The sequence below is a fragment of the Furipterus horrens genome, unplaced genomic scaffold (genome assembly GCF_987537825.1).
Source record: "Furipterus horrens unplaced genomic scaffold, mFurHor1.1.pri manual_scaffold_12, whole genome shotgun sequence".
NCBI classification, from domain to species: domain Eukaryota; kingdom Metazoa; phylum Chordata; class Mammalia; order Chiroptera; family Furipteridae; genus Furipterus; species Furipterus horrens.
The window spans coordinates 84,793,609-84,808,566 of NW_028327182.1; positions in this window are offsets into that span (position 1 = coordinate 84,793,609).

A 14,958-nucleotide genomic window follows, 5' to 3' on the forward strand; every position below is an offset into this window, starting at 1 on the left:
GTGGAGATCAAGTAGGTTGGAATTTATGAGGTGGAATACATGGATAAAGAGCTTCAGAAACCCACACGGGAGTACCTTTTAATCTTAAGCAGAATAAAAATCACCGAATATGTTATGAGAAACAACGCAAGGACTGGAAAGAACAATTATTGGGGAACAGTAAGCCAAACAATTCTCAGAGCTCACACAGGACTAGGAATTATGAGTTCCTGCAGCCAGAGTGGAGAGACTTGATTGAATATGTCTAACTCCCTCTAAAAGGCTATGACAAAATCCAGGACTCAACAACGTTAAATTCAACACATCAGGTATTCAGTCAAAAATTAATAGACATGCCAAGGAATAGAAAAATATACAGTCAATAGAAACATCCAGAAAGAACAAAAATGATGGCATTAATAGACAAGGGCTTTAAACACCTGCTATAAAGGTACTCAATATGCTTAAAGACTTAATGGAAAAGATGGTAGGAGAGAAGAGAAAAAAAAAAGAATTTCTGGAAATGAAAAATGTAATATCTGAAATTTTAAGAATCTCTGGAGGATCAATAGCATATCAGGCAATCCAGAAGAAGTGTGAATTTTTAGACATAGCAAGAGAAACTCCAAAATATAGCACACAGAGAGAAAATAGGCTGGAAAAAAAATGAGGCAGAGCCCCATTGACGTACAGGACAATATAAAAGAGGCTAATTGCAGCCTTGTAAATGGGATGAAGTAAATAAAAAAATGTTTGAAGAAGTAATGGACCAAGTGTTCCAAATTTAATGAAACGTATAAACTACAGATCCAAGAAGGTCAAAGAAGCCCCAGTAGGCTACATATAAAGGAAACAGCAGGCCAAATCATAATCATATTGGTGAAAAACAGTGATAAAATCCTGAAAACCGCTAGAGACAAAGGTACATTATACACACAGAACCAATAATAATAAATTTTATAGACTTCTCATTAGAAATTGTGCAAACCAAAAGAAAATAAAATGACAACTTGAAGGTGCAAAAACAAAACAAAACTGTCAACATAGAATTCTGTATGTACTCAGCAGGGTGAGATAGACTTGTTCAGACAGGCCTAGGAAAGCCACATCCTGAAGTAGAGTCATTCATCCCAGCAGACTTGCAGACCTGTGGGGGGGGGGGGATGCTTATTGTAGTCACTGGAATCATTTGTTATTGAGCACTATTATAAAAATAATGAATACAGGATCAGTTCAAGCCACATGGTAATTCCCTAATAGAGAATAGAACACAACTGGAAACTCCTGCAGATGTTTTACTTCTGATATCACCTATATTTTGCCCCTTAAAACAACAGACTTACCTTTGTGTTTATAAACTAAGGTTTACAGGCTCAGAAATTATAGACTTCTAAGGTACAACTCCTGAACTAATAATCTTTTTCTGCCAGGATTTATTCATCTTCTCTTCAGATAACAACTTTGAGTCTTGACACAACTGCAGAGAAATAATTAGAATTGTTCATCTTATCTCTCATTTCCTCAGAAAAAAAGTGATCCAGTGAATGTTACCATGATCCACATTACATTAATCAGCACATGAACATTGATAAGCACTAGTTTCAAACTGTTTTACTTGAACATTTTGACTTGATACATATGACTCAACTATTAATATTTACTATCAGGGAATGATTATTTACAATGCAAATGATGGGCTTCTACCTTAGCACTGCTGCCTGTATCTGTGGGGATGTTAATTCATTCATTCAGTCAACAAATATTTATTGAGCACCTTCTCTGTGCCAGGAATGAGCATTGAACGAAATGACAAAAACTTTGCCCTAGTGGATTTTACATTCAAGAAGTGGAATACAGACAATAAACAAAAGAAATAAGTATAGTGTTTACAATATGGAGAAATATTAAGCAGGTAAGGGGGACGGGGATGTCCACCTGAGGAGCCGGGTTTGCTATTTTAAATAGAGTGATTATGGGAGGTCTCCCTGGTGATGTGCTATTTGAGAAAAGACCTGAAGGAGGTGAAGGAACAAACTGTGAGGATATCTGGGGGAATAGAATATCAGCCAGAAGAAGCAAAAAGTGAAAAAGGCCCTGAGCTAAGGATATGCCTGAAAAGTTTATAAAATACCACAGTGTGCTGTGCAGATGCTCCTTGACTTAAGATGGGGTTAGGTCCCAATAAACTTATTAAGTTGATAATATCATTAAGTTGAAATGCCTTTATTATAATGCTGTAGTGACTCTGACTCCAAAAAACCTCCGCTGCCTTGCGGCATACCTCTTCAGGGGAAAGGCTAAGGGAGTAAACCCCGACAGAAAATCCGGAGCCGGAGTTCCTAAGGCGGTTTGACGTTGTAGTCAACACCGGCAACTCCTGCGGCGCACCTGAAGCCAAGCTGTATTGACTCCGTCTTTCCCTTGGACCCTTCAGCTGCGAAGAGAGGGGGGGTCTGCTGCATGGGCAACAGCAGACCCTCCATATCACCCTGCCCAGGCTCTGTAGCTTCAGCTCACTGGAGAGGACACTCCAGCGTCATCGCAAGATGTCGATTCAACACGGGAGGAGACAGATACCGTGTCACTCCCGAGTCGGACTGCACAGCCATTCTCGGCGGTGCAGATAGACTCTTAAGAAGCTACACCATCGTCTCTCGAGACGGACGGCTGCCGACGACGAGTGTATTGGTTGTTTACCCTAGTGATCATGTGTGGCTGAGCTGAGCTATGACTTATTGTCACTGCCCAGCATCGGGAGACGGTATCCTACCACATATCACTAGCCTGGGAAAAGATCAGAGTCAAAATTTGAAGTATGATTTCTACTGAATGCGAATCACTTTCACACCATTGTAAAGTTGAAAAATCATAAGTGGAACCATCCTAAGTCATATCATCTGTATTTCCTTTTGATTGTGTGATAATGGCATTCAGGGGACCCAAATGTTTTTGTGTTGACTGTGCTGTTATTTTCCATAAACCACCAAGGGAGAAATCCGAATGATGCTAGTGCCTTCTGCCTGAGAAAATACATGCCCTGGTTAAACAACTGAAGGGGAAAGCCTCCTAAAATGTTTCAGGCTTGGCACACACCTAAAAAAAACGGTTCAGAATTGGTTATTCTCTTTAACTACAACTGAATTTTGTATTATCCACTCTCTCGTCTGTATCTCAATCTTTTTCTTGCAAATGGACCTTCTCCTTCTGTATTTAAACAGGCTTAACTCAAAAATGTCCAGCTTAAGAAAACAAAACAAACCAAACACCCCGGTCAACCTCAGAAACCCTATAGCTATTCTCTCTCTCTCTCTCTCTCTCTCTCTCTCTCTCTCTCTCTCTCTCTCTTTCTCTTTTTTCCTTTGGAGAGAATCTTCTTGAAAGAAGTATCTCTTTTCTCACACTATCCACTCAATATACAACCTGTTCTAATTTGGATCCCCCCACTCCACCCCCTACCCCCCGGTTCCAAGGCCTTTACTGCTCCATTGAAGTCACCAATTATCTCCATGTGGTTAAACCCAGTAGGCTCTTGTCAGAGCTCATTCTAGGTGACCTTTCAACAGCATCCAACATTGTTGGCCATTCTTTATTTACTGAAACATTGTCTTACTTTGGTCTCCATGACAACACACTTGCCAGGCTTCCTTTCTCTTTGGCCATTTCTTCTTAATCTCCCTGGTCAGTTACCCCTCTTATATTCAATTGTGTAATGTAGGAATCTTTTAGAGCTGGATATTAGAACTCTTCTTTTCTATTCTTTCCTTAGTATAGACTTTTACACCAGGTTTCTTTATCCATTCTTGGTATCTGCACTGACAGGGAATCGAACCCACAACCTTTTGGTGTATGGCACGGTGCTTCTATCAACTGAGCCACACCAGCCAAGGCTTCACCCTAGATCTTAATTCTGAGCACCAGATCCACCTATCTAATTGCCTACTTACAAACACCTCTAACTCAACATATTCAAAATGAACTCACCTTCCCACCAAAACTCACTTCTCTGTTATTTCTTTTCTCGCAAATGGTTCTACAATCTGCATAACTGATTGATCAGAAATATGGAATTCACTTTGGACTTGTTATCTTCTTCATCTTTCTTCATCAAGATGACTGCAATGCTCAGAATGATCTGGTTTGTGCTTATATCTCCAGATTTAGCATGAAATACCTTGTATCTCCTTTCATATTAACTTTTTCCAGTATTTCAACATCCTATGCCAGTTCTCATGTCAGGGCTTTCCCAGGCTAATTTCTGTGATTCTTTAGATTACAGATTAAACTTTACTTCTCCAGAATGTTTCCCCCAAATCTCCAGATTTTGTTAGATTCTGCCCTTTATGAGATCTGCTTTTTTTTTTTTTATCGTTGGCATGTTCTCTTAAAATAAAGATTGAATTATAAGAAAATGACCTTAAATATTAGGTTTAAAAGACATAGAAGTTTATGTCTCTTGGAAGTTAAAGCTTGGCTCTGTAATGGAAAGTCATCAAGTGCCCAGGGTCATCCTATCTTGTTGCTGCACCAATGTCCCCATGTTCTCTTCCCCATGTTCCAGACAGCGCAGCATGCTGTGTGCCGTCCAGCCAGTGGAGAGAGGGAGAAATTGAAAAGGAGAATGTGCATTTCTTTTTACAGTCACGCCCAGAAGTCATGCACATTATTTATGCTTCTGTCCCTCATAACCATACACTAGTTGCAGAAGAAGCTGGGGGAAATGTTGTCAGGGTTCTGTGAACAGTTAACTATAAACAGTTGAAAGTCCATTGTTGTTGAAAGAGGGAAGATCAACTATTCGAACAACGGATAGTCTCTGCCATAGTCCAGGTGAACACACTCTTATTCCTGCGCATAATGCACACTCATCCCTTCCCCAGTGGAGTCAAACTCCAGGTCCCATTCAGCGAATGCATCCAGCTCAATACCTACAATCTCTGCTTGATGTTCAATCCTCTCCATCAGGCCCAAATGTGGGCTCTTCTTGATCCAGTCACTTATAAATCAAAAGACAAATCATCGTCTCTGACCATAACCAATATAAAATAGTAGGAGCAGCAGCAGGATAGCTGGACTAAGAATGCTTATTTGGAAAAAAATAAGAAAATAAAGGAAAACATACAGTCTCTGGGCCACAGAAATGACCAGTTTCTGCTGAGCAGAGACTGAAAAGACTCTGGACCCAGATTGATTAAACTCATGTGACAAGCACTGTTTCTGCTCTCAGCATGGTACATAGCAGATGGGGTAGTCTCTCCTATCACTATATTCTGTGGTTCCTATCTGGCAATATACATTTCTCTTACATTTCCTTAGCAAGAACTTTTTTCCTATGTAAAATATCTGAGTTTAAATAATTTCATTCAGTTTAGATATGACTATATATGCACATGTATATATAATTTGTGAGTTAAATAATTCCTTAATTTACTAGGCCGTCTTTTTTTTTTTTAAAGATTTTATTTATCTATTTATTTTTAGAGAGGAGGAAGGGAGGGAGAAGGAGAGGGAGAGAAACATCTATGTGTGGTTGCTTTTCACATGCCGCCAGCTGGGGACCTGGCCCGCAACCCAGGCATGTGCCCTGACTAGGAATCAAACCAGCAACCCTTTGGTTTGCAAGCAGCACTCAATCCACTGAGCCACACCAGCGAGGGCTAGGCTGTCTTCCCGTCTGATATTATGCAATTGCTTAGAAACCTTCGTGTGATCTGATATACAAACCATTCCCTATCTCCTCTAGAACACAGAACAAACAGGGTTCTGTGCTCTATTCACAGCATCAGGTGTGTAGCCTTGCTGACAAGCATGGACCTGCATGACAATCCAGTGACAGGGGAGGTGTGTACAAATTTTGAGACTTTTTGTTAAATAGATCATCCAATAAAGTTTACTTTGCACACTTTGTATGTGTTTGATTAAATAAACATGCTTAAATATGCATATTAAAGATTTCAGATTTATTCTGAAATTGAGCAGAAGAAATAATTTGAGTTTTTGGTACATAAAACACAATGGAGTTTTACTATAAAGAACTTCAGATATTTCTTTATAAATATTTGAATTATAAACAATTAATTTGAAGGGCATATCAATTCAATTATGTCAGAGTAAGAAATAAGAAAAACAAAGTAAACATTAGAAATAGATTGTATTTTATAATTTATAATTTATATTTGTACTTTTGTTCAGCTTCCTAATGTCCTTTTAATCTATCATAAACTCATAAAATTATTTTAAAATTGTATTTTTTTCTGATTACAAACATCATACATATTGGGAAAAATTAAAAAATAGATACATTCCATTGAGATTTTAATACCAATAGCAGCACATAGCCTCTCTTTAATGACCACCCACCACCAGAGGGCGATAAATCCCAAAATAGCTCTAGCTGATATATAATTAGGCTTCTACGTTGTGGAGGTCTAAAACAGGTTTTCAATTTTAGTTTGGGAAAGCAGCAAAAAAGAGGATTTAAAATTTTTTAATTTGTAAAATATATTGTATCTGAATAAGTATTAAATATTTGAAAAGGATTATCAGATGTATAAAGTACAATGACTCTGGTAGTGGATTTCTTCATAGCATCAATAGCTTTTTGCGTTTTTCACATTGGAATGGACTTTGGGAATGGTTTCAGAGAATGCAATACAGAGACTGGTACTCCATTTTTTCCTTTATAATGCTTACTCCATATTTTCCATAATCATCATCAGCTGCGATAGTGCCTACCCAGACTCAACCAAAATGTTGTGTAAGCTTTACCATGGCCTCTGACTGGACCTCATCACTGGCTACTGTGTGAAGATAAGATGGAAGCTGGTATTTGTCACTAAGAATTGAGCAGGCAGGGGTATAGCCCACCTACAATTGAAAACATTCATGCAATGACTAGAAAGCAACAGCACAATCCCAAATTACACAATGTCCAAATATTTTTATTGGTGAGGGGGCAACTTAGTTCTCCCTTTATTGTCATGTCCTTCCATAGACAAAAAAGTCTTCCACTTCCCTCTCTATTCAATAGGTGGGGACTGTTGAGGGAACACTTTGGGCCTCCTTATCCACACTTTTCCCACCCCACCCCCAGGGAGTTGGAGGAGCTAATTAATAAGATGATGACATTCAATGCCCCACTTTTCACAGGTGGGGTCACAACATTGAAAAGGGGTTCATCTGCCCTTTCGCCCATGTTCTCCTGAGACTAGATGTACGAGTCAAGCCACCCAGGCTTTCTCGGATTTCACCTCTCATCCACCCAGATGATGGAGTGAATGGACTCATGACCTACTGGGCAGACCCAGTTCCCTTTCTCCCCTCCCCTCCCCTGGTGATGGGAAAGACCTGCAGTGATTAGGAATCTGACTCAGTCTCTTTCTTTCTTTCACTTTCAATGTCATTGTCCCAATCTGTGCTTTCAATCTCAATACTACAGCTCATCTTACCCCCTCACACCAATCCCATAGACTATGCATATATGTGAAGGTCCTAGTCAATTTTGTAGAGCCCTTAGGGACAGGAAAGTGCTGGCTACACAAGTCTGAATTTTGTATTTATAGATCATAAAGGGAAAGAAATTATAGATATGAGATATTCTGAGAGAAAATAAATAAAGTCTAATGTTGGCTTTGTGGAAGATTAACAAGATGAATGTTCAAGGCTAGGAATGACAAAAAAAGAATGGGAACAAATTTAAAAGTGAATATTGAAAACCCATTAAATTGCCCCCTCCCTCTATGTTCAAATGAAAAACTCTCTAAGAATATGAAATGACTTTTAAAGATTTTATTTTTTTGGTTTGCATTTTAGAATGTGTACTTCTCCACGGAGGCAAATTTGCTTTGTTACAAATCTTAAATCCAATTTTTTATTCCATTTAATAATAATAATATGATGATGATGAAATAGCAGTTATTTAGTGAGCAATTTCTATCAAGCACATGGTAAGTGATTTACACATATTATCTCATTTAAACCTCAAACCTGTGTAATGCAGGTGCTATAACTAACCTCATTTGACAGATGACATTGAATCTTGAAGAGATAAATTAGCCAGCCCAAGGTCATAATGCTAGTTAATATTCCAGGATGAATAAAACATTGTGGTCCAAACCTCATTTGTGGAAGTGTTACAGAACCCCTGGGCTGCTCCAATTGAAAACAAACCCACGGGCTCTTTAGTTAGAGGTCCAATTGCCCGCCGCCAGAATTACAACTCTTAATATTTTAGTTGAGTGAAAAGAAAATTGTTTATTTAACACTTACACATATCCTTGCCTTCCCCCTACCAAACCTAGGCAGTTTTAGGAAGGTCAGAAACACTGTTTCCCTACTTCCCAAACACAGTTCAGCTTTACCAGCGGCTGCCAATCATTCAATCTGATTGGGGAGGTCCTTTCTGTGCTGTGGTGCCCTTCAGCTCTCAATACAAAACCGCTGGGATTCTCAGCCTCCTTGCAAACTGTCTTCTTTCTGTAAACCGCGTGGATCTCCTCTCCTTCGCCAGAGCACCCCTGCGAACACCCGCCAGCGAGGGAGACAGCCCAGGGCGCGCTGCCCCCCTAAAGTGTTCGCAGCTGCCTATATATATATATATATATCCCTGACTGCGTCCTCTGATGCAGTGGGCGTTGCCAACAGTTCTGACCATTCACAGAACCCCACGTAGGCTCTGTGTGCTTTCCATACTGTCCCCTGGTTCAAGACTCCTCCCACCCACCTGAGGCCTTGGAAGCATCCAAGCAATTTTCCATAATGAAAGACACCAGTCACCAGTCTCAGGCATGTGGAGGCATTCTGAAAGCTGCTTCCTTCTCCCCATCCCCCAGCCGCAAACTCCAGGGATTTTTGGACTCCCCTGTTTCTGTAACAGAAGCATCCATATGTGCTTAATTACTTTGTGAATGCTCTGGACCGGCAAAAGAGACAAATGTTCACTCTCTTATCCAGTTGCCAGACTATAGTGTTCTCTGTTCTCATTGCAGGTTAGAATAATCCAATAAGCTTGTAAAATTGATGCTGAGGTCTTCCCACCAGCCAGTGCAGTAAGAATGCCATGAGCTGACATCACAATAGAACAAGTTAAGCTAACAAGTTCAGCAAGGGTTAAGAGGGAAAAGAGGTAGGGGACTATCACTGCATTGAAAATGTCATGGTAAGTTCATGGCTAGGAGGATGCGAATTAGAGAGAGGGGCGGGTAGGACTACAGTCAGCTTTTAGCTTCAATGACTGAGAGGTTAAGTAGAGGCAGTAATGAGTAATGAGGCAAATGCAGAGTCACTGATTTTCTATTTCATGAAAAATTGTGTTATAAAATCCTGAGGCCTGAGTTCAGGAGAAAAATACTGAGATGTATAGAAAATTCTCAAACATAATTCCACTGGGGACAGATAGCCTACAAAATTAAGAATATAAAACTAATAAAATTAGCTAACATTTAATGGAGAAAAAAGAATACCATAAGGATGGATCCAGGCATCAATAATTTTTAAAGGCTTCCCAGGAGATCCCAATGTGCAGACAGGATGGAGGCTTACTGTCTCACCTCTTTCCTCTTAATCCAGTCTTATTTCCCTGCACATATCCAGGTCACTATTTGGCACATGGCATCTAGGGCTTGCCTGTGATGGATGTTATTTCCAGACAAGCAAATGGCACTTAGCCCTGCTGAAGAGATGCTGTGTTCAAGCCAGCCTGACATGGTTTCTGCAGAAGGCAGCTATTGGGAGATGCAGAAGCTGAGAATACTACTTCTAATTCCCACCATTTCATTTAATTCATCACTGGTCATGTATTTGCTGCACTGTTGCTCTTCGTGACTTGCCCTGGCTGGTTTGGCTCAGTGGATTGAGCGTCGGCCTGCGAGCTAAGTGTCGCTGGTTCGATCTTCCAGTCGGCACATCAGAGAAGAAAAACTCTGATTCCAAAAAACCTCCGCTGCCTTGCGGCATACCTCTTCAGGGGAAAGGCTAAGGGAGTAAACCCCAACAGAAAATCCGGAGCCGGAGTCCCTAAGGCGGTTTGACGTTGTAGTCAACACCGGCAACTCCTGCGGCGCACCTGAAGCCAAGCTGTATTGACTCCGTCTTTCCCTTGGACCCTTCAGCTGCGAAGAGAGGGGGGGTCTGCTGCATGGGCAACAGCAGACCCTCCATATCACCCTGCCCAGGCTCTGTAGCTTCAGCTTCACTGGAGAGGACACTCCAGCGTCATTGTAAGATGTCGATTCAACACGGGAGGAGACAGATACTGTGTCACTCCCGAGTCGGACTGCACAACCATTCTCGGGGGTGCAGATAGACACTTAAGAAGCTACACCATTGTCTCTCCAGACGGATGGCTGTTCGTGACTTGAGTTCCTGGGGCATCACCTGGCCTTGGGGCCAGCTGCCCTCATTAAATGCTTAGAGAAGCTTTTGGAGCGTTAGCTCTTATTGTTTGTCCGTAAACTAGTCATTTCATTCCTCTTCTGAAACTGGCAAGCACTAGAAAGAGACTACTTTCATTGTGATCAATTTACCACCTTTTGATTTTAAGACAGTCTGGTTTTCAGCAACTTCGCATTTCGTTCTTTGATTCAAATCTCAAGTTGATGAATAAAATACGATAACACTGTTTCTGTCAGAGTAAGAGTTCTGTCTTTTTAGAGCAGTAGTTTCAAAGGTAGGCTGTTATAGAATTGCCCCCAGGGAATGTTTTGGAAATCTGTGTAGGAAGGAGAAATAGCTGTCACAATATTTGGTTGCATGAAATATTTATTTTGTTAACCATTGGCATTAAGCAGTTCAGTTAACTTTTAAATATCCCATCAGATATTTGTGTAAGAAAATCGTATAAACCAAACACCCTATTTATAACTCTCTGAGCCTAGAACCCAACCCTGTTTTACATATAAACACAAAATATCTATTGCCTGGTTTTAACTAACATATACTGAAGTCCATGAAGGCAACTACAAAGTAAAAAGAAGGAAGATCATACTTTGTCTCTCTTGCTTTACTTAGAGCTTTTTTTGCCATTTCATAAAATCTTATCGCCAATTTGGGACATTTTACTTACCAATATGAGATGTCTGTATTAGCCTTCATATGTGATGCTACAAATAAGGGCAAGATTATATGTACTTCATTATGTCTTTTTTTTCTATCATGCCCTCATACTGTAGTGTTAGCCCTTTTTTTTTATCTGTCCTTTATATTTTAGTTAGAGCATTATATTGATTTTTTATAAATTATGTTAGGGGAATATTACCTATGGAATGCAGTTTAGAATAGTTAAGGGAGTGCTAAAAGTATTTGTTACGAGAGGTGAGTACTGGGGTCTAACGGGGTTGAAAACTCGTCCTTTAGAAGAAAATGAAGCCTTACTTTTTCGGCTGGATCCAGAGCAATGTTGAATCGCAACTCTATATTTAATGTAAGAATGAAAGGTAAACTTCAAGGTATAAATTGTGCAAGTGTTTTCCAAATAGTATCAGCTTGGAAGTACAAAGATTCAAAATAAATGGACTATTATATAATTACATCATATATAACACATTATATGTAATTATATATGCACTATATATTATATGCGCCCTGGCTGGTTTAGCTCAGTGGATTGAGCGTCGGCCTGCGAGCTAAGTGTCGCTGGTTCGATCTTCCAGTCAGGGTACATCAGAGAAGGAAAACTCTGACTCCAAAAAACCTCCGCTGCCTTGCGGCATACCTCTTCTGGGGAAAGGCTAAGGGAGTAAACCCCGACAGAAAATCCGGAGCCGGAGTCCCTAAGGCGGTTTGACGTTGTAGTCAACACCGGCAACTCCTGCGGCGCACCTGAAGCCAAGCTGTATCGACTCCGTCTTTCCCTTGGACCCTTCAGCTGCGAAGAGAGGGGGGGTCTGCTGCATGGGCAACAGCGGACCCTCCATATCACCCTGCCCAGGCTCTGTAGCTTCAGCTCCACTGGAGAGGACACTCCAGCGTCATCGCAAGATGTCAATTCAACACGGGAGGAGACAGATGCCGTGTCACTCCCGAGTCGGACTGCACAGCCATTCTCGGCGGTGCAGATAGACACTTAAGAAGCTACACCATCGTCTCTCGAGACGGACGGCTGCCGACGACGACGACGACGATATATTATATGCTCTGTATGCATGTGTTTATATATATACACATATATATATAATATGAAGCAAAAGCCAGCCTTGAAAATTTCCAGAGCAGTTTAGTCATACAAACAAAGCTTAATTTGGCTTATTTTGCAAAACTAACTTGATCTGGGTCATTTCTTGCTTATGTCTTTGGAAATCATATGTAAAACGTGAACTGTTTCCCAGGGTTAATATGAGGTAACCACTGAAAGTTCTAGTATCACAACCAATCGCTGTGGAGAAAAAACAGTCACTGCTTTCTCATGTATAAACTGCTTTATAACAATATACCCCCGAGTCTCATTCCATGGTTTGGTTTGAGTGCTGAGTGCTCCTGGTTTGCACAGCACTGTCTTTTTGGTGCATGCAGAATAAACTTTTGCTGACTACTGCTTCAGTGATTCATTGGTTTGACATCTGTTATTTCTGAGCTTTTGAATAATATACAGTATATGTAATATATATTTTGAATATATATTATATATAACATATACCGATAACATCAAGGATAATGTATGCAATTATATGAATATAAACTAAGGTAGAATACTTTCCCTTCATGTAATTGTTTGAAATAAGCATTAATACTGAATTTCAATATTTCCTTTTACCACAGGGTAGGGCTTGTTCTTGAAAAATTTTAGCGGAGTTAGCACAATGCAGAATTTATCACGAAATCAACGTTGTCGTACTGGCTTCTCTTCAAGGCCTGCTAACCAGGCCTCTCCCTTCCCAACCAGGCCCTAAAAGGGAGATCCACACCCCTGGCTGTGGCGCCTGGCTTTCTTGGGAGGTTTCTTTTCCCACCCTGGTGGAAGCCTGATCTTGTTTTGTTGCAGTTGCCATAGGAGCAGCACTTGTTGCGTGGTGTATCCATCACTAAAACAAATACAAGGAGAGAGCTGAGAAGCATATTTCAGCCTTCAATACTAGAGACACCAAGGAATGAAAACAATATGCGCAATTCAAATAGAATAAATCCCAATGCTCCCAAGGGAAGTGGGTGTTTATTTTTAGGCTCTGAGCACCACCGCGTCTGGGGCACTGCGGGTTCCAGTCGCCCAAGCCGGGCCTGGGCCGCGGGAAGAGCAAACCAGCCCCTCCCCGGCCCGCTCGGCCCAGCCCAGAGCGCTCCAGGTGCTTCGGGCGGGCGTCCAGCTCCTGCACCCAGTAGGCTAAGTCGCCGTCCGCAGAGAAGAGCGCGGAGCCAACCAGCTCCCTCAGTGCTATCGCCATCCTCGAGTCCCACCGTAGGGCACGGGCTGCTGCTGACACGCGGGGCTGGGAGGAGAGGTGCAACCGGAACCGTGGCGTGCGCGCGTGGGGTGCGGTGTCCACGGAGATAACCTGGTGTTAGAGGCACGCGCTAGGACGCTGGACCTGCCCGCGGTGTCCCGCATCCTGGTGGGAACCAGAGAGATCCTGGCGCTTGGTGGAGGGCGCACGAACAAAAGCATTCTTGCGCCTGACCTTGTAAAGCATGGCCTACAGGATCACAGTCTTGACCTGGTTTTGAAATGCTAGTTTGTAATTGCATTATGTTATTACTGACTTTTTATTACATATAAATATTTTAAAGCAGCATTAAGTTACTAAAACATTGATAGGCTTTTTAAGGGGCAGCTTAGTTTTACCGAAAAATTGAGCAGAAAGTGCAGAGAATTCCCAGGGCCCCTCTCCCTGTGACCAGTCATTACAGGTACATTACAGCTGACTGAGCCCTTGGTTTTTCTTAGGGCTTACTCTTTGCACTGTACTGTTCTATGGGTTTTGACAATTGCATGTCATGGATTCATCATTACAGTATCATACAGAATAGCTCCACCGCGCTAAAAATCCTCTGTGCTCCACGAATTCATCGCTCCCTTCTTCTCTCCTTCCCCAACCCCTGGCAACCACTGATCATTTTACTGTCACTAGTTTTCCATTTTCCAGAATGTCATATAGTTGGAATCATAGAGTATATAGCCTTTTCAGATTGCCTTCTTTCACTTATACATTTAAGGTTCTTCCATGTCTTTTCACGGCTTGATAGTTTTTTGTTTTTTTTTTAAATCACTGAATAATATTCCATTGTATGGATGTTCTATTGTATGTTTATCCATTCACTTATTGAAGGGTATCTTGCTTGCTTCCAATTTTTGACAATTAGTTTTTGGCTCTTTTGCTGAATCTGTAATTAAGAGATTGCATAGCAGAGGTAAACTTGATACAAGTATTAATTAACCACACATGGTTATTAATGACTTTCTGCATGTAGACACATTTGGGTACTCTGCTGTTACTCTCTCATTGTCCACACACCACTTCTGCACTCTCTTCTTATGCAGATCGGGTACAGAGAATAATATGTTTTAAAGTTTAATTATTATAAAAATGGGGGCACAAGTAGGTTTACAGTTGTGAGTATATAAAACAGTTTATTCTTATGTTATTGTCTATTAATTATTGTATTGTTTTCCACACAAACAAATGTAAACCTACTTTTACCCCACCCTGTATACATTTTGGAATATATATGTAAATAGTTTATTTTTAAGAAACTGTCCTGCTTTTGTTTATTAAAAAAGTGTTTTTGAAAATAAAGTCAGATGGAACACTTATTTTAAACCCTCCTTTCAGCATCCTCGATGATTACTTTTCTCCCAAGTGTTACCCAGTTCCATGGTTCCCAGAGTTACCCTAAGTGAGCAACACATTGATGTCACGCCTGAGCAGTAGAGTGTTTGGAAGGTGGCTTAATTAATTTCACCTCCAACTGCAAATTTTTATATCAGCCATTATTTGTATTCTCTTGTTTTCACTATATTCTTAATGATGTCATCCCTTCCCCAGGAAGCAACTT